Source organism: Hemicordylus capensis, chromosome 4 (assembly GCF_027244095.1).
Source record: "Hemicordylus capensis ecotype Gifberg chromosome 4, rHemCap1.1.pri, whole genome shotgun sequence".
NCBI classification, from domain to species: domain Eukaryota; kingdom Metazoa; phylum Chordata; class Lepidosauria; order Squamata; family Cordylidae; genus Hemicordylus; species Hemicordylus capensis.
In genome coordinates this window covers 170,085,833-170,109,983 of record NC_069660.1, presented here as the reverse complement: position 1 = coordinate 170,109,983, position 24,151 = coordinate 170,085,833, and the positions used below count along the sequence as shown (strand labels likewise).

At 46.6% G+C, this 24,151-nt stretch overlaps 1 protein-coding gene and 1 long non-coding RNA gene across 17 annotated transcripts in view; one reads left to right on the top strand and one right to left on the bottom strand.

Annotated features, from left to right (window-relative positions):
• LOC128322711 (uncharacterized) overlaps positions 1-24,151 on the bottom strand; it is a 204,654-nt gene that overhangs the window by 31,372 nt on the left and 149,131 nt on the right. For 2 of the 6 annotated variants that reach the window (XM_053244510.1, XM_053244507.1), the window contains exons 2-3: positions 22,933-23,315; positions 19,265-19,341 (exon numbers count right to left, since the gene is read on the bottom strand). The gene's annotated coding sequence lies outside the window, so the exon portion shown is untranslated. Of the gene's footprint in view, positions 1-16,142; positions 16,213-19,264; positions 19,342-19,812; positions 19,917-22,932; positions 23,316-24,151 lie in introns of those variants that run through there. The other 4 variants (XM_053244514.1, XM_053244515.1, XM_053244509.1 and 1 more) reach the window with 3 other exon arrangements.
• LOC128322712 (uncharacterized) overlaps positions 23,571-24,151 on the top strand; it is a 255,068-nt gene continuing 254,487 nt past the window's right edge. For 5 of the 11 annotated variants that reach the window (XR_008305904.1, XR_008305910.1, XR_008305903.1 and 2 more), the window contains exon 1: positions 23,573-23,787. This is a non-coding gene — a long non-coding RNA (uncharacterized LOC128322712). Of the gene's footprint in view, positions 23,788-24,151 lie in introns of all 11 variants that reach the window. The other 6 variants (XR_008305912.1, XR_008305907.1, XR_008305908.1 and 3 more) reach the window with 6 other exon arrangements.

The following is a 24,151-nucleotide window of genomic DNA, read 5'->3' as shown; positions in this document are numbered from 1 at the left end:
ACAGAACAAACACAAACAACCAAGAAACAGAGTAGCATGGCATCAAATCAGATATGCAATTATCTCAAGGAGTTCAGAATGGGGCCTTGGTGAGCCTCTCAAGGAAGGGTATTCAGGGGCGCACCTAGATAATGTTGGTGCCCGGACCTGAAGGGCTTTGGAGGCCCCACCAAAAGTTTTTTTAAAGCCTCCCCAGAAGCATGCCACTTCTGCCACGCAGTGCCAAAAACTTCAATATTTCTAGTTGCCATGTGCACAGCTGGGGTGTGGGGTGTGCGTGTGGGGTGAGCTGGGCAGGCCTCCCCTACCCCCATGGTGCTGGGCAGAGTGGGAGCGGCCGGTGGGCCCAGTGGCCCTTGAAAACTGCAAGGTGCTCCAGTGAACGAGCACAGTTGGAATAGTGTTGCACGCCCCGACGTCACAGGCTTGCAACACTCTATTCTAATTGTGCAGGTGTGCTGGAGCACCTCACAGTTCTCAAGGGCTGCTGGGCTGAATGGTCAGACCCAGTGACCACTCCCACTCTGCCCACTGCCCCTGCCGCCCCCCCCCCCACGGAGGAGGGGGAGGCCTTCTTGGCTCACCTTCCACCCCCTAGCAGCGCACATGGTGGCTAGAATTATTGATGTTTTTGGTGCTGTGGTTTGGCACCGTGGGGCAGCAGTGGGGTGGGATGGGTGTGGGGTGGCAGCAGGAGGCCCCCTGGGCCTTTGGAGTCCCCCTGGACCTTGGAGGCCACAGACTGGGGCCCCATGATCTGGGGGTAAGAGCACCTCTGAGCAGAGGCGTAACTAGGGAAAACGGCGCCCGGGGCAAGCACTGAAATGGCGCCCCCCCGCGCCCCCAACATACTACATTATACTTAGGTTTTTCCTCACAAGAGCCCGCTGCCGCCGCCATGCCAGGCCACTGACTGGCCGCCAGGCGCCAGCAAAGCAATGGGGGGGGCGCGGGCGGCACGGAAGGGACCGCTCGTGGGGGAGGGGGCGCTGATGTGCTGCCTTGACTGCTGCAGCACTGCTGCACTGAGCAGGAAACATTTGTATTAAGAAAAATTAAAAAAAAATTTTTTTTGTCATGGCGGCGCCCCCATGTGACCAGAAAAGATGGCGCCCGGGGCACGTGCACCCCTGCCCCCCCTATAGTTACGCCTCTGCCTCTGAGGGTATTCCAGATTATTAATGTCAGGATGGAGACAGTTTAGGTTCTGGTAGACTTCTGCTGAATCTCATTTGGTGGAGGCACTTGAAGCAAGGTATCTGAGGTTGAACAGAGTGTATAAGGTGGAACATATGGGAGATTATATTTACGGTACCTTGGTCTGACTCCCAGGCAACACACCCTTAAGCCCAGTGTCAGGGTCAGCACGCAGAGTGCCCAACACACGTGCCCGACTCCTGGGGGATTCTCCGAATGCACCATGCTTGTCATGCAATGCATTGTAGGATATCTGGAGGTTGGAACACATTGTCCTGGCCTCTGAAGATCTGTGCTGCTCCAAGCAGCACAGATCATGTGGGAACATCATCCACGCTCCCACCACTGAGCCTTCCCCCCTGCCTGCCCGTGCGATTGTGTGAGCAGCCTTACTGTTACATAAGTTATGTAATTATTTTAAAGTAGAAGTAACTAAAAGTTTCTTTATGAAGTTTGTTGCTTCATACTTTGAACATTTCCCCCTACAGAATCATAGCTGACATGATCATAATGATGGAGGGGATAATGCTATTGTTTGCAAGCACTTTAATTAGTTTAGCATTTGCATGCTGTGTAGTACAGTGCAGTTTTCCTCTCCTACAACTGCAGTTTGAGCTGCATCCAGTAGAGCATCCACATGTGATAATAATGACACAAACATCAGGTGTCTGAGATAGCTTCATGACTTGTGGAACATGTTTTCCATTGCATCTTGCCCAACCCATTCTCTCGGCTAAAGGCCAGGGTTAAAGGCCACCTCCAGCCTCAAAGGCAGGATGCCTCTGAGTACCAGTTGCAGGGGAGTAAGAGCAGGAGAGAGGGCATGCCCTCAACTCCTGCCTGTGGCTTCCAGCAGCATCTGGTTGGCCACTGTGCGAAACAGGATGCTGGACTAGATGGACCTTGGGCCTGATCCAGCAGGGTTGTTCTTATGTTCTCGGGTAATGGTAGGTTTGGGATGTTATTTGTCTCCACACCGTTGAATGGGCTCTTTGTGTGTGGCAGTGGCGTATCTAGGGAAAATAGCGCCTAGGGCAAGCACTGAAATTGCTCCCCCTGACCAAACATCTGACATCCATCTTTCAGATAACTTTACCATAATATCAGTTTGAATTCAACACAACCATGCTTGAGGGGGGAAATGAGTATACCAGCCTCTCACCAAAAATATGATCAAAGTTGCTCTTTTCGTTAAAGTGATCCCTGACCAGAGGAAAGTCTTTTGGTGCTGTGGGTATGTGTTTTGGGGTTGCCCAATGCTTATCTTGGCGAGTGCAGGACCCATTCTTTATTCATTTAAATGTATACTGGGCATATCTGGGCAATGGAGGGAGCAGTGTGTCTGGCAATGTCCTGGGCAGAAACAAAGCACTGGGTTTGCTTTGCTTTGCTACTGCATATTGTAGCAGAGAGTCTTCTGGTTGTGGGTGTATGTGGCTTAAGATTTCTTCTATCAACCATTGCTTCTGTTGCAGAGTGATTTCTTGATTTATAAGGAATTAAACAAGAGGCTTAACTTTAGTTGCAGAAACATTTTAATTAATTATTATTTCTTAACACTAGCTAACAAGGTAATAGCCAGTGCTGCAAGAGGGGGAGAGCAAAACCAACTGAACTGATAATACAAGCAATCAACAGAATTGAAGACTGACTCCACTCCAAAGATTTAACATAGATACATACATATAGAGGCAAGTATGCCTTCGACAAGAAGAGATGCAGTGCTTAGTTCCACAGTAAATTCCAACAGATTCTTATCTTCTTCTCTGATTATTCCATTTCCTCTGCTGATACATTCAACCAATAATTTATCTTTTCATTTCTTAGTTGTCTTGGTTTTTCAGGTATTATTTTGTCATTGGTTCAGTCACATCACTTTCATTAGTCCTTTAAGATTTCTTTCAGTGGTTCCATGTCTTTATCTTTTTATTCTTTGTAGGAGATTTCTGAGTATCAGTTAATTGAGAAGATCCTCATCTCTTTATTCTTTATATTCTTCCTCTTAGTCTAATTATTCATTCATTTGATCTTCAATACCATGCTTATGCTGATGGTTTTCTATTCTACTGATGCTCAAAGTATTTCATCTGCACTTTGAAGAGCAGTTTAGGTGACTTCCCCCACCACATGTTTAGTTGATGATGGGATGGTGCATCCAGTGTGAGGGAGATGTGTACTCATCCCCCACATCATTTGTAAAAACTTGTCAGGGTATTGTCCAAACTGGGCCTATGAGATGATAGAATGGACTGGCCACATTTGCAAATAACGTGAAACCACAGTTAAACGGGGCAGAGGTTGAAACTTTGTTATGTCCTAATGCATGTAACTAACGTAACCTAATGCATGTAACATTCTTTTGAGGTGAAGGTGACCTGCGGTTTGCGTTCCCAAACTCTAATGTAAACCTTTGGTTTGTAGTAGGTTTCGCCATCCCAACCTGAGGTTTGGCAGCGGCAGTGTTACGTCCTAATGTGGATGCTGCCAGAACCATGTTTTTGTACTGCTTTTGGAACAAGAATAATAGAGAGGGTGGCCCAGACCTGCACAGGAGCATGGTAGCTCTATGCACACCATGGCTCTCAATGGCCACCTCTTGGCGTAAGTGCCATGCCCCCTCCAACCTCCTTTCTCTTCCCACTTCTGCCTGGCAACAGTGACACCATAGCCTTGCAGTTGGAGTATTTAAAGAGATACCATCCTTTCATGTTTTGCCCGCTTTTTGCCTCTTTCAAGAGGAACCCCGCTACAAATACAGGAAAGAAAGACAGGGACAACTGGGGAGGCATACCTACCCACCACTTTTTTAAAAAAACAAAACATTTTATATCCCGCTCTTCCTCCAAGGAGCCCACAGCAGTGTACTACATACTTTTCTCCTCACAACAACCCTGTGAAGTAGGATAGGCTGAGAGAGAGTGACTGGCCCAGAGTCACTCAGCAAGTATTTGGCTGAATGGAGGTTTCTTGACATATTATGCCATTCAAGCTATACTGGTGACCGTCCATGCACAAACCAGTGTGTACATCACACCACTGTACAGTACCACAGAACTGTACCCCAAAAGGGCCTCCTCTTTGGGATCATGGCACCTGCAATGAGGCTTGGTGGGGGGTATGTCCCTTACACACTGATGCCTCTCACAGGACAACCTGTGCTCCCACTACACGCACCCCCAACATAGGTGGGCCAGCATAGGAAAGGTGGTACCTGCACAAAAAGTGAGCACCTGCCACAATACCCATTTGCGGTGTTCTAGGTAGATGGAAGGTGGTGGCCATGGGCTGGCAATGTACCCACAGCTATGGCACTCTTTTCTGGATGCCGCATGAAAGTTTATGTTGGTGCTAGAAGCTAGAGGCACAGCTTGGCATTGCTGTGCATGCCCTTCAACAGATTAAAATTAGTTTTATGCAGTCAGTCTCCTGGTATATGTGAGATGGCTGAATTCCTTTGGGCTGCCGCTGCAAGGGTACACATTAGAATTTCAAGGCCCACTTGTGGGTCAGTTCTGCAATTGAGTGTAACTGGGTGGGGGTGGTAAGACCCTGATGGGGGAGGATTCTCCCGTTCTGCGACCACACCTCCCATTGTCCTCACTCTTCAGGTTCCTCAATGTGGGGAAGGTTACTTATTAACTTCAGCACCAGCCAATATGGTGGGATGAGAGGGTTAGTACATGAGAGGAATTCTGTCCTGCTTCAAAAATAGGGCACATATGTAGAGCCAGGGGGCCTCCAAGGCTACCTATTGGCATGCTCACCCCCACCCCATTTTGTTCCTCCCTATGAGCACTCAATGAATCTGCCCTCAATTAGCCTTGGTGGTATCTATTGACCTGCAGCTGCCCCTTGGTTTGAAGCACTCCACTGTGCTATCAGGGCCTGTCTGCAGTAGATACTTTTGATGAGGCCTTGAGGGCATCACCCTGCACCTGGCCCACTGTGCATAGTTGCCTGGCCACACCCACATGCATCCAGTGCTGCATGAGCATGCACATGAAAGATGGCCCCTTCCATACACCTGTCCAGATTCCCATTCATATGACCACAAGAGTTTGGTGGCACATGACCACCGTCAGGGCCACGGGGAGCCATCAAGCTAGGGGTGCCTCGAGAAAGGTCCGTGCCAAGCTTTGGATGGATGCGGAGACCAGGATGTTTGTGGAACTGTGGAGAAGTGAGGGTGTGCAGGCTCAGCTCCAGAACCAGTTCTGCAATGAGACCACCTATGGCTGGATCTCCAAGAGTACCAGCGCACTGCCCACCAGTGCAAAGAGATTCTGCAGCACCTAAATAAATAAACAAACAAATAAATAAAGGTGACCTCGCACAACAAGCTCTCTGGAGTGGAGCCCAGGACCATGGTCCACTATGACATGCTGACATCCATCTTACTGGATAGGAGGGATGTCACCCCAGGGCCACAGTGGGAACTGGCCATCCAATGCCAGGGAGGAGGCCAAGGGCTAGCCTGATGGCCACCCATACTACTGTCCAGGGGTTAAGCAGGCCCATTCCACATGCAGCTGCTACAACCACCTCCTCTACAGCACTGGCCACCACACCAACCACCCCTGCCCCTGCACAAACAGAAGCCATTTCCATGGTGCCCAGTCCGGCCACCCCAGGTTTCCCCCTCAGGCAGTCAAGGTTCCTGAGTGAGGGGTCCTGGGGTGACAGCAGGACTTGGAACTGGCAGCTCACAGGACCAAGGCCTGCAGACTGATATCTCAAGGAGCTCTTATCTTTTTTGATGCACTGGGGGCATCAAAGAGGTTGCTAGTGGGCAGGAGTGTCCACCCACCTACCTAGCACAGCAGCCAGAACAAGGGGGTGCTGTACCTTAAGGGAACATTCTTTGTGTTCTGCCTGGGGCATGGTTTTTGCTAGCTGCTTGTGGCACTGGGCCTCCCTCCCACTTCACACCAAAAGGTTTCATTGGCATGGTCTGTTTATGGTTCTCTTCCTGCACACTCACTCAAGTTCTTGGACAACTCCAACCTAGCTATGCCAGAAAGTATGTGGGCCCACTCTCTCCTGCATGGCCAAAGTTCCCAGCTCATCAATTCCCTCCTTGCCAGAGAAGCGTGTGCAATTAAACCTCCCACATGGGTGTGCACCATCACCCAACCTCCCTGCCAGCAAGAGAAGGATAATTTTGCCATGGTGGGCACAGAATCGCAGTCCACAGCACGATGGAGATGGTCCTGAGTACCAGGGAGAAGGAAGTAAGACACAGAGTCCAGCAAATGAGTTGCTTGCTGTGGGCACTGTGGCATTTGGGGCCCACAGGGGTATAAGAACATAAGAACAGCCCTGTTGGGTCAGGCCCAAGGCCCATCTAGTCCAGCATCCTGTTTCACACAGTGGCACTCCAGATGCCACTGGGAGCCTACAGGCAGGAGTTGAGGGTATGCCCTCTCTCCTGCTGTTACTCCCCTGCAACTGGTACTCAGAGGCATCCTGCCTTGGAGGCTGGAGGTAGCCTATAGCCCCCCGACTAGTAGCTGTTGATAGACTTCTCCTCCATGAAGTTATCCAAACCCCTCTTAAAGCCATCCAGGTTGTTGGCTGTCACCACATCTTGTGGCAGAGAATTGTACAAGTTGATTATGTGTTGTGTGAAAAAATATTTCCGTTTGCTGGTCCTAAATTTCCCAGCAATCAGTTTCATGGGATGACCCCTGGTTCTATAGTTATGTGAGAGGGAGAAGTTCTCTCTACCCACTTTCTCCACACCATGCAAGATTTTATAGACCTCTATCATGTCTCCCCACAGTAATCTTTTTTCTAAGCTAAATAGCGTTGTAGCATTTCCTAAAATAATAGTGTTGTAGCCTTGCCTCATACGAAAGGTGCTCTAGGCTCCTAATCATCTTGGTTGCTCTGTTCTGCACCTTTTGCAGTTCTACAATGTCCTTTTTTAGATGTGGTGACCAGAATTGTACGCATGAAATCCTGCACATGACAAGGAAGCAAGGTTCTTTGTGTTCTCCAGGAGATGTGATTGGCTGATTGTGTGCTCCAGGGCAGCCGTCAAAACAGCTCAAAGGCATCTGACACCCCTCTCCTCTGCTTCCCACGTTCTGCAGAAAGACTGGACATTGGAAAGGAGGTGGATACTACCAAGGTACGACAGCACCTGGAGGTATATAGAGGACATGGACAAGCGGGACGATGAGCGTTGCTGGGGCAGCTTTAAGATGTCTCTGGGGACCTTTGACTTCCTGGCAAGTGAGATGGAACCTGTGCTCCACCAGCAGGACACTGTGATGTGCAACGCACAAGTGGCTCGCCATAATGACTTACAAGCTGGTCTCCAACTGCAACTACTTGACACTGAGCAACTTGTTTGCGGTTGGCACATTGACTGTTTGCGGGATAGTCAAGAAAATGGTCAACGTACTGGTGGAAATGTTCCTGAAAGCCATGATCCATGTGGGCGACCCGATGGAGGTGATCCTGCAGAAAGGATTCTTGGACATCATTGGGTGTATAGATGGCACACATTTCAAGATTTTATCTCTCTCACACACACACCCCATGCCACGAGGAGTACTACAGGTGGACACACTACTACACAATGACCCTGCAAGGTGTAGTAGACTCTAAAGGGTGGTTCATGAATGTCTACACTGGGGTGTCAGGTAGAAGCCATGACACATCAATATTCTGGACCTCTGCACTTGCCTCAAAGCTGTGCTCTGGTACCTGGGTGAACATTGCACCCATGGAGGTTGGTGGGCAATGAGTGAAGCTGGTGATATTCAGGGACAGCCTCCAGGAGTGGATGGTCTCCCCCATCATGTGCCCCAAGGTGCCATCTAGAGGAACTTCAATTTCAGGCACAGCAGCATGAGAATTGTGGTCAAGCAGGCATTTGGGAGACCGAAGGCCTAGTGGCGCTCTCTCTACACCTTGCTGGATATCAAGGAGGATCTTGTGTCAAATGTAATCGTGGCCTGTTGCATCCTGCACAACATATGCAATTCTAGGGGAGACATCCTGCTGCAGAAGTACATGGACCGGCCCACACATCCAGAGGGTGAGAGTGGTGGTGGAGGGGCACCCGGTGGAAATGGAGATGCTATGCCAGAAGCCCCCACAGCTCCATTCCAGAGGCGTGTTGGTGGCGGTGGCATCAAGGAGGTGCAGGCAGTGAGAGCAGCCTTCACAAGACATGCCTGGTAGCCCCACTACCAAGGTGGGCAGGTGCATGGTGTTGGAAGGGTGTGCTGTTCTTAAACCCATTGATGGTAGCAATGGGTCATTGCCCACAGCTGTGGAATCAGCAGGATCAGAGATAGGAAACACCTGTCCCCACTGCAGCACCTGAAAGGCTGCCAGTGTATGGAGGTTAAATAAAGTTAAAGTTTTCTGAGGAAAACCCATGCTAAGTTCCACCCTTAAACCTGGCCAGAGGTGGGGAGGGTGATATGCAGTTTAGGTGGTTGGATGCAGCAGTGGAATACATGTCCCCACCCTACCCCTCCACTTGTGTACTGAATGGTTGGCACTGGGGGCCGATAGTGCGCAGAGAGCTTTTTTAATAAACCAGGAGGTGTGTCAATCCATGGATTGTTTGGGTCAGAAACTGGAAGGTGAGGTGGGAGGGTGAGGTGGATTATTTGGCAACCATGCAGAGGAGAATGGCAAGCGGGCTTCCCCAGGCCCCCCCTCCCAACGCCGCCTGCATCCATTCAAATGCCTCCCAGTTTTAAGAATAAACCAACCCTGCCTAGATGAGTGCCTCCCCCCCCAAACCCCCACATGTGGATGTGCCTCTTGGCAGTCTTGCCTTTCAAAGAATTAGCATGCTATTCAATGTTCTGCTGTAGATTTATAGCAAGGACATAAATGGAAGTACAGTGAGGAAGGGGTTAAACTGTTATTATCCTGATGAAGCTGGCCAGCAGAATGGCCCCAGTGCAATCAACACACCCTCTTGGGGATTGTGGCCAGTGGATGACATGCTGACGCCCTGCCCTCAGTCTGGTGACGTGAGTAGTGCGCATCTGCCTGAGATAGGGTCTCGGTGGGAGAGAAGAAGGGTGCGGGCAGCCAGTCCTGAAACTGGAGGCTGCTGGACCATAGTTGGACTTAGGTCTGCAATAGGGATGTGCATGGAACTGGACTTGAACTCGATTGGGCCAGTTTGGTCCGGCACCCGCTCGACCCCCTCCCCCGCAGCTTGGTTTGGTCCAGGTGTGTGTGTGTGTGTGTGTGTTTGCAAATGGTTTTTTTTTTTTTTAAAGAATTTTTTTTTAACCTTATCCCCCTTGGGGGAGTTCCTGGAGGTGGCGGGGTGTGTGTCTGTGGAGGTTCCCCCAACCCCTGCTGGCCTTCCTTATGCCCCCCTGCAGCTGGTTCAGCCAGCTTTTCAGCTGGTTTTCAGCCTGCTCCTGGAGGCGGGGTGGCCATTTTGGAGGCCACGTGCCTGTGCAATTGGCCCCTGCCTGGCCACACAGAGGCCAATTGCGCAGGCGCGCGGCCTCCGAAATGGCCACTGGGAGAAGGCTGAAAAGCCGGACGAAAAGCCAGCTGGAGTGGGACATAGAAAGGCCAGTGGGGGGAGGGGGAACCTCCGTGGACTCCCCCGCCTCCAGGAACTCCCCCGAGGGAATAAGGTAAAAAAATAAAATAATAATTTTTAAAAGTCCACAAACCTCCGAACAGTCAGGGGGTGTTAGGTCCAGGGTTGGACCGAACAGGCGATGGTTCAGTTCGACCCCAAACCTTTGAACTGAACAGGTTTGATGTCAAACTTCTTGAATGTTGAACCTGTTCACACATCCCTAGTCTGCAATGTGATTCATGGTTTGAAAAATTAACTGCTGGTTTGGCAACTTCTGATTTTGCTTTATGTGCTAATGTGTCACTGTATCATTTCAGACTGCACATGCAGGATGCCATTCCTGAATGATCCTTCATCTTAAAACAACAGTTCCCTGCAAGTGAAAAACTAGCACAGTTTGGGCATCTTTCCCACTGATGATGTGCTATTTTTTGGAAAAAAATTAATTTTATTTGTGTACATTTTATATCCCGCTTTTCCTCCAAGGAGCCCAGAGCAGTGTACTACATACTTAAGTTTCTCCTCATAACAATGCTGTGAAGTAGGTTAAGCTGAGAGAGAAGTGACTGGCCCAGAGTCACCCAGCAAGTCTCATGGCTGAATGGGGATTTGAACTTGGGTCTCCCTGGTCCTAGTCCAGCACTCTAACCACTACACCATGCTGGCTCCATAATTTAATTAATTTTAATTTGGAAGGAGGTTTAAACAAACAAACATGCAGGGGTATTCGATACAATGCCCCTCACCTGAAGTGGTAACAGCATATCAAATCATCCTTGTTGGATGATTTGGATGAGATGCAGAGTTTTGTATGTCACAGCTAGCATCCTGTTCACATTCTCATGTTGTCATAAACCTTATGTCTGACTCTGGGGAAAGTCCAAAGGACTTGCAGGAGAAATATGGGTTTGGGGGATCTCCACCATCAGGGTCTCCTCTGAGGGGTTCAAGCCCGCTACCACCGCCACTAGGACCACCAGTGTCCTCTGACCTCCTCAACACACCTTTACTCTAGATGAAGCAGAGCTCCACCAGCAGTTTCCCAGCTCCATCACAGCCAGCACCTGGGATAAGGTACCAGCACTTTAAGTCTTAGATTGTTCCAGGTTTGGATGGGACTGCCCTCCTGCCTGCATTATTTAAGGCTTCAGTTTGCCTTAAATAATTGTGAATGTGTCCAGGCTGGTTTGGTTTCTTGTTCTTCTGACCCCTTTCTTGTTGTGACTTTTAGTTGGCCTGTTCTTGCTCAACTGGTTTTTCTGGCTCTTAACTGTTGCCTGTTCTGACTTTGGCCTTGCCTGCTCTGGACAAACAGACTGACTTCCTGTTTCCTGGCTTCTGACCTGTTGTATTTTGACTCTGCCTGATTTATGCGTTGATTCTATGGTTGCTGACCACTGACCTGTGGTATCTTGACTCTGTTTGCTTTATGGACTGCTGCTTGCTGGTTATGAACGGTGTATCTGCTTGCCTAGACATGTGGAGGCAGGGCAGAATGTCTGAACTACCCCTAATTGCATAGTTCCAATATTGGTATAACTGGAACTGCACAATTAAGTGTGCTTTGGATGATCCACTCCCAATACAAGTATGTTGAATGGAATGGTATACAGGTGGAAAGGCAGGACATGCACACCCTTGCTTTCAGTTGCATGACAAATGGGTCAGTTGGATGGATTGCCTGAACTGGCCTATTCTGGTGCACATATAGGCTAAATCAGGAGAGTGTATGAGAGGTGGTGGGTGGAAATGACAGTGAGATTTACTATGACATTACAAGCCTGCATTAAAGTATATGGGTGGCAAAAGTATATGATTTTACTGGTTATGATCCTAGGAGATTGTGACGAGTGTAGATTGTGTCTGCAAAAAGCAGGTGGTTAGGAAAGGGTTGGTGCTGGATTTAGGCTTAAGTTAGCTATAGCTTAGGGGCTTTGCTATATGAGGGGCATCTGTATATAAATAAATGACTAAATTTCAAGTTTTACATAATGTATTTTCATTTAAGGGTATTTTGAATGCAAATAGGCATATTGCAAGATAACTGTTTTTGTTAAATTATTCTTTGTTGTATCAAAATAAAGCTTTATTTCTATTTCCATTGTCCTTGTTAGAAAATATATATAATATATATAAAATATAAAAATAATTTGTATAAAGTGATGGGGCCTTTTAAGCTTGACTCTTAAGCTTAGAGGGCGTAGTGGTTAGGGTGCTGGGCTAGGACCGGGGAGACCCAAGTTCAAATCCCCATTTAGCCAGGAGACTAGCTGGGTGACTCTGGGCCAGTCACTTCTCTCTCAGCCTAACCTACTTCACAGAGTTGTTGTGAAAGAGAAACTCAAGTATGTAGTACACTGCTCTGGGCTCCTTGGAGGAAGAGCGGGATATAGATGTAAAAATAAATAAACAAACAAATAAATAAATAAATAAATAAATAAATAAATAAATAATCTGGCCCTGGATAGTACTGCACCATAAATGGTCATTTCCCTGTCCAAATGAGTGAGTGATTCAGAGGCAGCATACAAACGCCCCTCTTACTCCCCTGAATACTATAGGAAACAGCACACAGTTCCCACATCTGTAAGTGAGAGGGGACCATGTGGTATTTAACACCATTGCATTTTCAAGCCCACTGCCAGCTTAGTAATAAACTAGTGAGAAAACCAAACCCCGATGAGGTAACTCAGATTTCCCTTAATACCAGCCTTGTGTCTAAAGATGTCCTCATTACAACAACCCTCCTCCATTAGAGCCTTGTTTCAATAAATGCAAAGAAAATTTGTTTCTAGCTTCCAATTTCATATCTGGTGTTTCAATGAGTTATGCAAAACTCCCACTCATTCATCTATTTGATGTAACTGAAATTGGGGGAGTGAGGTATTAAAACTGTGCAGATATTACATGAAATGAAAACCACATTGGATCCATTTAACATACAATTAAACATTTTCTCTGAGCAATTGGCATGGAGACAACTAATAATTACCTTGTATAACATCTTTGCAAGACACTCTACATATTTATACAAAATTACTGCTCCCATAATATTAACATTAATATTAAGAGAATTAATATTGAGAAGTATGTTAATATGAAAATGTCTTTGAATAAATTTATAGTCAGCAATGAGTGTTTCCCCCACTGATAAAAGAGGATTGAAAAACCTTTATGTTTATGATAGGAACAAACTGGAATCTTTCTAGAAGAGGGTACATGGCAACTGCCCTCATGCAGTAAATTTTATACATTTATAGGATTGTATGAATTCAGTGGAACATACTTACTCCAAGTAAATATGCATAGGATTGTAGCTTTAGTTGTGCAAGTGGTCATACCTCTAGCTAGTCCTGTTCCTACTTGGCCGAGTCAAAAAGCTTTTCCTATGTATACCCTCTGTACATATAGTTTTTATAGTTTATAAAAACTATAAAAGTGTTTAAGCTTTTAATTAGATTTGTATTTTTATATTCCAATTTAATATTTTATTGTGTAACTTTTATAGTGTTCTGTTGTGTTAAATGTTTTGTAAGCCACTTTGAGTTTGTTTTAATGAAAGGTGGTATACAAATTTAAGATATCTGTACACCATTGAAAATATTGCATTTGATCCAATCCACTAGGTATTGGGTCTTTGGATTGTTTAATAGATAGTTATCAGTATCATATTTCCAAATGGAAATCTAATTAAAACGTTGGTAAAAATCCCCACAGAAGTCTATGGGGTGGGGGGAAGTGTGGGAAAATTGCTAGGCAGAGAACTCTGTAATATGGCAGACATGTAGTGGAGGGTGGCAGGACTCTATTAAATCTATCCATCTGTTGGTTTTAAATTCCTTTTAAAAAGTAATCAGAAATTGTACTCACATCTGAGAATCAATGCAGAAAAGTGATGTCACATTCGAGAACCACAGGGGTAGTGATGTCACATGAAGTGGTCCCTCTAAGGCGTGCACATGTGTGCGCGCTCACACATTTTAAAATGTTCGCTCATTTAATTTTAGATCCTGCTCAGGTTCAATCAGGAAGGCCTCATTATGAATGCATGTGTACACACACTGCCTTGATACTGCCACCCAGAACAAAACTCATTCCACACATGGATGAAAAAAACAGAGATAAGACTGAGAACACCAGTTCATCTAATTGGATGAATTAGAGATTCATCCAAGAATCTACCATTTGCTTTTGACATTGGTAAACAAATTAAATTGCCTAAATATATATTTTTAGAAGGCAGGCAGATAGTAGAAGATAGCAATTGGGGTGGTGGGGGCAATCGCTTGAAAAGTTGCAAATGCCATTTTAAATTCCCACCACCATTTTGACTTCCGATTAGCTGATTTTTTAATATTTCCCCAATATTTCCAAGATCTTATGGGATAATTCTGATCCAATATAGGCCTCTAAATATTGGATTGGAATGATTTCTAATTGTATCTGATATCTCCGATATTGTTCCGATATTGGATATATCCGATGCACAAGCCTAGTATATATCAAAATATATCAATATTTTCAGACTTGGGACCCAGATTCAACATGGAATCTAACTAACTTCAACACGGGACCCAATTTTAATTTGTTACGCTTTATGTTAACACTTCCCCTGCCGTGTGTCCCCCCCCCCAACACTTCTCTCCTACTTTTGGCTTCTCCCACCTGTTTATCCTTCTTTCTCCTCCTCCTTTTAACAAGAGGAAATGGTGGTTCTAGCCCTGATGTGACATGCATTAGGTCACATCCATTGTAGGTCAGATCTCACCAGTTCAAGTCCAATGTTGTAAGGAAACTTCAATGGATCAACAGCCATTGCTTATTTTGGAATCTAGGATTTGAAAGATACCCTTGTCAAAAGGCCTTGATGCAGCCTAATCCCCTTACAGGGGTGGCCTAAGACCTTTCTGAACATGAGGCAGAGATCCTTCTCACTGTCCCTCTGCCTGATGCTACCTCAGCCTCACCTGCCCCCTATTTTTTTTTCTTCCTTGATGCACAGTATTTGAAATGGAGGGAGGATAGAACAGAAGAAGTGTGGAGAAGAGTGGTATGCTGAAACACATATTTTCTCTTCTGCTCCACCCCCTTTTCCCTTTCACACCAAGGAGGGCAATGGAGTAGCACACAGCATGCTGCCCCTACTTTGGTGGCAGTGGGCATGGGGTTCTCCCTTGGCCCCCACCCCACCCCAGGAAGGAGAGAAACGAGCTTAAGGTCATCCTTGGCCTGGGGAGAGGGAGAGGGCATCACAGCAGTAAGGGGCAAGGCAGCTGCAGCAGTGGAGAAGAGGGCAAGTGATGCGGCCACTGTGGCAGAAGGGTGGCAACCACTGCCCCTCATCCCTGATAATCATGACAACATGATGTAATCGCCTCTGTTTACTGCATTGTGAGGCCTTTAGGCATGTTTACTTGGAAGGATGTTTGACTGAGTTCAATAAGATTTCTTCACAAATAAATGTCCATAGGATTGATTCAGGCTTGGACTTGGCCACAGGGCAACAGGGCATATTCCAGGTGCACCCCACTGCACTCAGCAGCAATGAATACTCCCACCCTTAAGCACCCATTCTGCTCAAAACCTGGTGCCCTCCCCACATACATTCCACCACCCTCTCAGCGCCCCCAATCGGGCCCTGGATTGATTTACTTGTTTAAACATTTATATTCCATCTTTCTCTGGGAAAACTTGTCTTCTTAAGGCCTTAGGCCTTGCATCTTGGGAAGCAGAGAAGGAGAGCTAGATGAAGGGTGTGTGTGTGTATGTATGTGGAGATATAGATGAATGATATGTTTGCAGAAAGCTGAGCAAATAAAATAGGAATTGGCACCTCAGCCAGGTTCTCCAGGATTGCTGGAAAGGGACCAGAGCACAACTTCATAAGCTACTTGCAAGTGAGTTCCACCGAACATGTATAAAAGCACCTTTTGCAGTTTCTGGTTATTACATCTACATTGGTGAATGTATGTACCTGATAGAAAAATAGCTACCTAATGGTGCAGTGGATAAATAACTTGCCTAGGGAGCAAGAGGTTGCTGGTTCAAATCCCTGCTAATATGTTTCCCAGACTATGGGAAACACCTATATTGTGCAGCAGTGATACAGGAAGATGCTGAAAGGCATAATCTCATACTGCATGGGAGATGGCAATGGTAAACCCTTCCTGTATTCTACCAAAGAAAACCACAGGGCTCTGTGATCCCCAGGAGTCGACACCAACTCGACAGCACAACTTTAGCTTTAATCTTCTATCCTGAATAGGGTTGCCAACTCTGACTGAAGCTATTCCAGGATCTATTCCCTGCCAATATTTTCCCCACTAGATTACCAATATCTAGCCCTAAAAATCTCCAGGATACTCACCTGAAGATTGATATTCCAATGGACATTCTGATTCCTGGAGTCAAGACCAGTCCTGGAGGGTTGGCAAATCCTGAACAATAATCAGATACACACACAGAGAGATGGGGAAGTCTCAAAAGGAACTTCCACTGCCATGTGTAGACTGAAGCTCTACTGTCATATCTGCCCTTGGTTGCAGATGGTCATGGGACAGAGTGGGTATTCAATAAGGCACCCCCTTCTGCACATGCTCAAAACTACTGTTCTTTTCATATCCTCAGAATCAGCCATGGAATTGAAAGCCAACTCCAGGGTTGCCCTGATGAGGTCTTGGCAAAAATTAAATTAGGGGGAGGAAGGAGCATAGCATACCTATAAAAAAAAAAGTGAGGAGGGTGAGATTTAATGGAAAAAATAGCCTATGGAGAGTTGCTACAAGCAGGAAGCAAAGGTTTCTTCCAGACAGTGACAGCTTTTTCATTTTCAGCAGCATCTGGAATTTCAGCTGACTTTCCACACTTGCATGGATATGGAGCTTTTTCTGTGTACATCCCACCACATTTCGTCCACAGTAGCGTGAATGACAGAGGATACTGTCCCCTTCCCCCATCACAATAGCTTTTGTTCCTAGGCATGAATGGAAAATGAGCTTAAAACTGCAGAACTGCAGCCTTTATTCAGCAAAGGTCTGCCCTTTATTTAAAGTGGCTCCTGCTTCTCCAGACATTGAAACAATTGTTGAAACAACTCTTTTCTTAATCATTTCCTGGAATGGTTTCCTCCCACCCCCAGGGCAACCCTTCTTTAACCCCACCATTTCCTCATTTTTAAATTTAATTTTGTTTTAGCACAGTTACACTCATGTGCTATTGCACACTAATATTTTAATGTCTTGGTTAACAAAAATGAAGAAACACATTGTAGCATTAATGAAATAATATTTTAAATAATATTGCTAAATATATTCTATTCGAACCTGGTTTGAACAGAACTGGCTTGGTTCGACTGGTTCAGACTCAAACCGAACCAGATCCTCCAAAAGGGGTGCTGGTCTGAGTTCTGGTAGAACTGGCTCAGAACCAGTTCAGCATTTTGAGGGAGAATCCTTGTACAATTACAAAGATAGGAAGAATTACAAGCAAAGGGCAGAACTGCTTACCTTAAAAAAAATAAAATCCTAATGGGGCAGTGAGAGGGTGCCTGTAGTTGCAGCCAGTGGACTGGGCCCAGCACTCCAGCATGGCCCAGCCTCTGCTCATGCACGGAGGCCATTTGCAGGATGACATGAATTTAAGATAGGCAGTGTTCCCCCTTTTGCTTGTAAAGGGGAATCCTCACTGGATCCTCCTTTACAAACATGCCCCCTCGAATCACATGTGACCCAGGGCAGGTCTGAGCCCTTCACCCACATCAGTGGGTGGATGCTGGATCCTTCCCTGTCACTTGACCACTCTCCCTCCCCCCACTAGGGTTGTGTGTGGAACCGGTTCAGGTGATTCAGTTTGAATTTGAAATGTACTGCTGGTCTGCAAGCCAGTTCGACTGATCCGGCCTGTGGTCTGGTCCATTCAGTTGAACTGGGTTGAATCGGTTCAACCTAGTTTGAGGGCTATGCTTGTAAAGGGGAATCTGGTGAGAATTCCACTTTACAAGAAAAGGGGTTGGGGAATCCTTTAAAATGTTCTATGTGCACCCAGGGGCGGTGGTGAGAGGGCAGCTTACTGGCCTGTGTAGTGGCGGCAGCGCGGCGGTGGCTCCTATAAGCCCCACTGGTGCTCCTCCCAGTAACGCAGGCTGCCAGTGGCCCGGTTCCACATGCGCAGAAGCCATGCAAATAGTGACACAAATGGTAACATCACCAGGCAAGCAGTGACGTTAAGAGGAAATCATCACCAGGTTTCCCTTTACAAGCATTCCCTTGAACTGGGTTGAACCAGTCTTTGGTTCAATTGTCCGGTTGCCTTTTGGGGGGGCCAGGATAGTTCAAGTTTGGGAGTTGAACTGGTTCTGCACACCCCTACCCTCAACCTGCTGCTGCATTGCCAGTGAGTTATAATGATGTTACAGCAACATCCCTATAACCCATCATAAAAGTGGCAGGTGGGTGATGGGGAACACCCACCCTCTTTACCTCCCTTGCCACCTCCACTACTTTTGCAGTGAGCTATAATGATATCATTATAGTGATGACACCACATGAAGGTGGCAGGTGGAGGTGGTGGCGGTGGCGAGGAGGGCAAGGACACATTCCCTGTCACTTGCTGTCCTCCTTCCTGGCCAACACCGGCTTTATGGTAAGGTATAATGACGTTCCTGCATTGTGCAGCAATGTCATTATAACTTGCCACCAAAGTGGTGAAAGAGGAGGTGGCAGCCAGGAAGGCGGGTGGGCAACAGGGATAGCATACTCGTCCACTTGCTTGCAATGTGCATCCACTCATGTCCACTAAAAGTGATTTAGCAAATGAGCAGACAGGAGACGGGGGGCAGGGCGGGGTGTGGAATTGTCTGGGCAGACTTTGCCTGGGGTGCGCCTGAGCCTTGGGCTGGACCTGAAGTGATTGCAATACTCTTCCATTTCCCCCCCAAACTGCTGGATGTACTGAGGTCTCAAATAATACAGATTATTGGGGGGGGGGGAATACAAGATAACTATGGTATGTTGACAATGTTCTATAGATGCCCTGTAAAAACTAAGTTAACAAAGAGTGGTGATTCTGGAGTAAAAGGCTTATCTTGGAGCACCAAAGGAATATGATTGTTGTGTGGACTCATTGCTTAATGTCTAAACAGAGAGGTGCTGGGTATTCAACCTGGTGTTTATCATCACTTTGATATGATGACACTGATAAGTCATCACTTTGTAATCTCTGCTTCTTAATTCTAAATGAGTGGAAAGGGCTGAGGCTGCCATTTTTCCCCCTAGTGGTGAGGGGAAAGCACTCAGTGACACTCTAGCATTACTTGACTGTTACAGCGGCTCAAGAATTCCTTGCATTCCTTACACTGAATGATCTTGGGCTTATTGCTGTGCCTTGGTGGTATAAATGCAACTGAGAGTGCATCAATGTGTATGTAACTGACTTCTTGTGTAACATGTGTCCTGCCACACTGCATTTGTCATCTAGTCAAAAGGTACTCACTTTTTACTGGTAGCGTTGGCCCTGGAATTGTTTGCCAGGCCATGCTGCTGGGTTGCCAGTCTCTGCCCTTGGCCCACCTACAAATACAGAGGAGTTATTTTTATCTGTGAAAAGTTGGAAAGTATGAATACAGTATTTAGATTGGGCACTTAAATCATTACTGTTGCTGACAATGATAATACATGGGTACAAGCAGTGCAGAGACCAGCTGTTTTTGTGCCAGATATTGAGAATTACACCACAATCTGCAAAATGCAACCTGAATATGGCTGACCAATAGAATTGCCAGTGTACTGACTTCACACAATACCTTAAACTGTAATTATTCTGGGATGGTTTTTGCAACTTAAAAAAACAAAAAACCCTCCCAATGTAGCGTCAGGAGCTCTAGCGTTGTTCCCTTTGCAACTGTCGCCTTCATCCCTGCTGTGTAGCCAGAGCCACGTGCCATCTATGAATAGCACAAGCACCGGAGCACATGACTCTAGTCTGGGGAGTCTTGCACTTGTGATTCTGTGTAAAACCCGTATGCATTCAGGAAGACTTACCATATTTACATTCTACCAGACTTGACCTCTACCAGAGCCAAACAATTTCATGTGCATCAATCTTGAATGTTCAGTTTAAAGAGGAGGAGAAGTTTCAAAGTTTCTTAGGCTGCAGTCCTATACACATACATATCCCCAAAATGGGTTAATCTCTAACAAACCAGTGCACTTATGTATTTGATCATTTCATAAAGTAGCAATAATAAAATGAAAATAACAATAATATATTCTTTCAACCCAGTGCATTCAGCCCTATCACCCCTTCCAACCTACACCCCATTTTTCTACTCCTGCTGCCCAACGATGAGAACTGCAAAGTAGTGTGGAAGGAGTGGGCCCATTTGTTCCATTGGCCAGCAACCAAGCAAGTAGTTAGGCAGGTGAGAGACCACACTGCCACTGTTGCTCTTCTTCATCCTCTCTTCCTCTCGACTGGCTGCAGTGGTTCATGAGCATGCACTGTTGCTGCATCCCTATGCCCAGGGGCATAGGAAAGTTGGTGGCAGCCCCCTGCTGCCGCTCCCCCCCGCCTAACTCTGGGAGAGGGTGACAGGCAGCGTGTACAAGTTCTGATGCTGGCTATGCCCCTTGAATCATTGTCAGAAGCATATCAATGCAGGGGGCATAGCAGGCAGCGGACCACGGCTGTGCCACCCTTCATCCTCTCCCAGTTGGCAAGTAGTTCTGTTGTTGAGTGGATGCTTTTTTCACTCCCTCACTCAGAGAAGGAGAGAAAGGAGGCACTCAACTGGAGAACAAAGCGCTCGCCAGGTAGGAAAGTGGAAGCAGTGGGTGGCATTTGTGTGCCCTGATGCGGGCCATGCTCTCTGAGTCAAACTACTTATGATGGTGCAAGGTGAGCAACTGGCATCAAACCACGGAAGTGCTACGCCTCGCCCTCTAGCAGCCAACAAGCGGTTTGTTTGCTGGCTGGGTGCTTAGAAACATAGGAAGCTGCCATGTACTGAGTCAGACCATTGGTCTATCTAGCTCAGGATTGTCTTCAGACTGGCAGCAGCTTCTCCAAGGTTGCAGGCAGGAATTGTTGGAGATGAAGTTCCAGTGCATTGACCTTTTGCACCAACTGTCCTAATGACCACTAGGGGCATTGGGAATAGAGACAGTGAGTCAGGATCTGTCCCTACTCTGTGACCCCTGAACTGACTCTGCAGCACTTCCTGTGCTGAGTCACAATCATTCCTTTCCTCCTAGAGAGCAGATAGAAACATCTCTCTCTCTCTCCTTACCTATCCACTATGTAGTCCTTTAGATTAGATATAGGTCTTTCCTATCCAAGTGTATTTAACCAATAAATATTTAGTATTTAGTTCTACAAGGATCTCCATGTGTTTTCTCTAAACAGCTGCAATATCCAAACCATCCTCTGCTACCTACTCTGTAACTGGAGTGCGTGCTCATTCCTTAGTGCTCTGCTGTTTTACCTATTGTGGGTAAAAATCAACAACCTCTAACAGGAATCTCTCTCAGCCCTGTCTTGGAGAAGCTGCCAGGGAGGAAACTTGGAACCTTCTGCTCTTCCCAGAGTGGCTCCATCCCGAGGGGAATATCTTACTGTGCTCACACATCAACTCTCCCATTCATATGCAACCAGGGTGGACCCTGCTTAGCTAAGGGGACAAGTCATGCTTACTACCACAAGACCAGCTCTCCTCTCCTTGGGGGGCATTAGGGGCCCTGGGAGATTTGCCCCCACTGTTCACAATGGTGGCTATGCAACTGACTGCCCCTTCTTTTCTTCCCAACCAACTGGAATACAAAGAGAGAAAGAGAAGGAAAGAGGAAGAAGCGGCACCAGGGGGAGGAGCTGGGTTCTCTGCTGGGCGGAAGGAGAATTCAAGTGACTATCTGAGTACTCTGCTAACCCTCCCCTCATTCTGCCACAAGTTTAAAATTGATCCTGCTTGTGTAGGCTGTATGATGGGATGGCAGAGTTTCATTCCCTGGCTGAGATGGTTCTATTAATGCATGGGCTGTCTATTCTCAGTTCCTGCTCTTCCCAAAGACAGGCCTGCAGCATTCGTCATCTTCCCTTTCCAGAAGTGACAAGGCAGGCCTGAAAGGAGTTTTGGGGCTCAATCCTAACATTCTGCTTGTACCCTAGTCTGGCTGTGCTACTTTACAGTGGAAAGACACTCAATAGGATTCAGTCCTGGCTGAATGTGCTTCAGGTGCTGCTTGAAAAGTATGCCCTTTTGATAATTCAGTCAGCAACAGCACCACCACCACCACAAGCACTCCATAGTGAAATGAAAGCTGCTAGGTGAACAGGGAAAAATGAAGTCCGTAGTACTGCTAGGAAATTCTAAAGCTTGGCAGGAACAGCAAGCATCTCCTTCCATCCCATCCATGGTAGAGCTGTGACGGTGAAGGAATACTATCTACTAAGGCAGGGATTCTTAACCTTGGGCCCCCAGATGTTGTTGGACTACAACTCTCATCATCCTCTGCCACAAAGGCCATGTCTGGGCATGATGGGAACTGTAGTCCAACAACATCTGGAGACCCAAGGTGAAGAAACCCTGTACTAAGGAGCTATGTCCTTTGAGGTCACCTCAGAGCTGTTCTGCTGAGGCTGTGCAGCTGAGGCCTTCTACACATGTAGCAGCAGAATGAAACAGTTGAAGATAGACAGCAAATGGAAGAATCACATTTTAGTAAAACAAACAAGCAAACAATATGACCCTCCCTGCAAGGAGAAAACCAGCATGCCATGAAGTAGACCAGGCCAGAAACTTTCTCCCCGATATTCTAGCTCTTTTTACTTACAGGGGTTTTTACTCATGGGCCAGCATTACAAAATGGCACCCCCTGGCTTTGGCTTCCAGTTGTATAGCGCACTCCATCACTCCAGTGCATTTCATTCTCCTGCATGTGTATCAGGGCTGCTCAACTTCAGCCTGCCTACAGATATTGGCCTGAAGATATGAGAATTGTAGTCTAAAAACAGTTGGGGGTGGGCTGTTGAGCAGGCCAGGTGTATATAGACAAGATGCAGAATATATCTGACTGAGAGGGAAGCAGGTCATGGAGAAAAGTTTCCACAGTTCCTTTTCAGGCCCATGAAATAGACCTCCCCAGAATTTCCCTTTGTTCACATACCTTGCAAACAGATGAACTTGCAAAAGCTGTAGGGACACATTTAGAGAGATGGGAGTGTGGATGAAGACTGTACACAATGCCAATACTCATTCTTCTACCATTAAAACAATAATCCTTGTGCATCCGTTCATAGTGATGGCCAGGAACTATCGGCTGTCGCCTTGGGGCAATCAAGGGGGGAAAGGGAATGCCTGCTCTTGCATACAAGCACTAGTAGTGGAGGTAGGGCGGGCCTCACTCAGGGAGGGTACTTATCCAGTCGGCAATTGTATGTATTCAGAGTGCTGGGGTGAGGCTCCTGCTGTCTTCATGGTTGCCTTCTGGTGCTTAAAGGAATGAGGATGGAGCAGTTCCTGCATAGCAAACTGATTCACTTGCAGCTGCTGTTAATATACAAAAATACAGATGCATCTACAGAGGGCTGTGAGAATACAAGTAAAAGCATGCACAGTTATAGCCAACCAAAAGCGTGCATGATATACAGAAATACAGATATGTGCCAAGTGCATAAGAAACGCACAAATATATGTGCATATAATCTTATACACAAACACACAATTACATTTAAAAACAAACTTATTATCTTGTGCTTTCTTTCTCACCCAGCCAGCTCCACTCCCAGGGAACTGAATGGAATTTTCTCAGTGGCTGCTGGGCTAAGGAAGTGCTGATAGGTGGCACTGTGAGACCGAGAGAGCAGCCTCCGTGCCAGCTCCCCTCTGTGCTCATGGCTAGGCTTGGCCATGATTCCTTCCTTCCTCCTCTGCAAGACACGGCTTCATTATGGTGCAACGGGGAGTTCCAGCTAATGTTACTCTTGCTTCACCAAAGAATTCAAGCACATCTAGGAACAAGGTATGTTTGCTGCTTCTGGGCAAATTGCTGCCTTGGATGCCTGTGCGAAGAAGCTGTTACAATCCTGAAAAAGCATCCTTTAATAAATCCCAGTCAGAGATATTTTAGCTGATTAATATTAGTTAGGCAATCAATTGGTTCATTAAATCTGCATCAATTTAAAGCCATTCTTCTTTGTGTGATAGGTGATGCTTGTATGTGTTGCGACTGGCATCATCTTCTAAGAGGCATTCCCACTTCCCTCTTACACAGGAGGGAGGTGCCGCTTTTAAGATGGCACCTGCTAGCTGCAGTTTTTTTAGAAATGTACTACAAATAATTCTTTTTTTTTTACTGGCCAGTTAATTAGGGGCACCTTTATAAT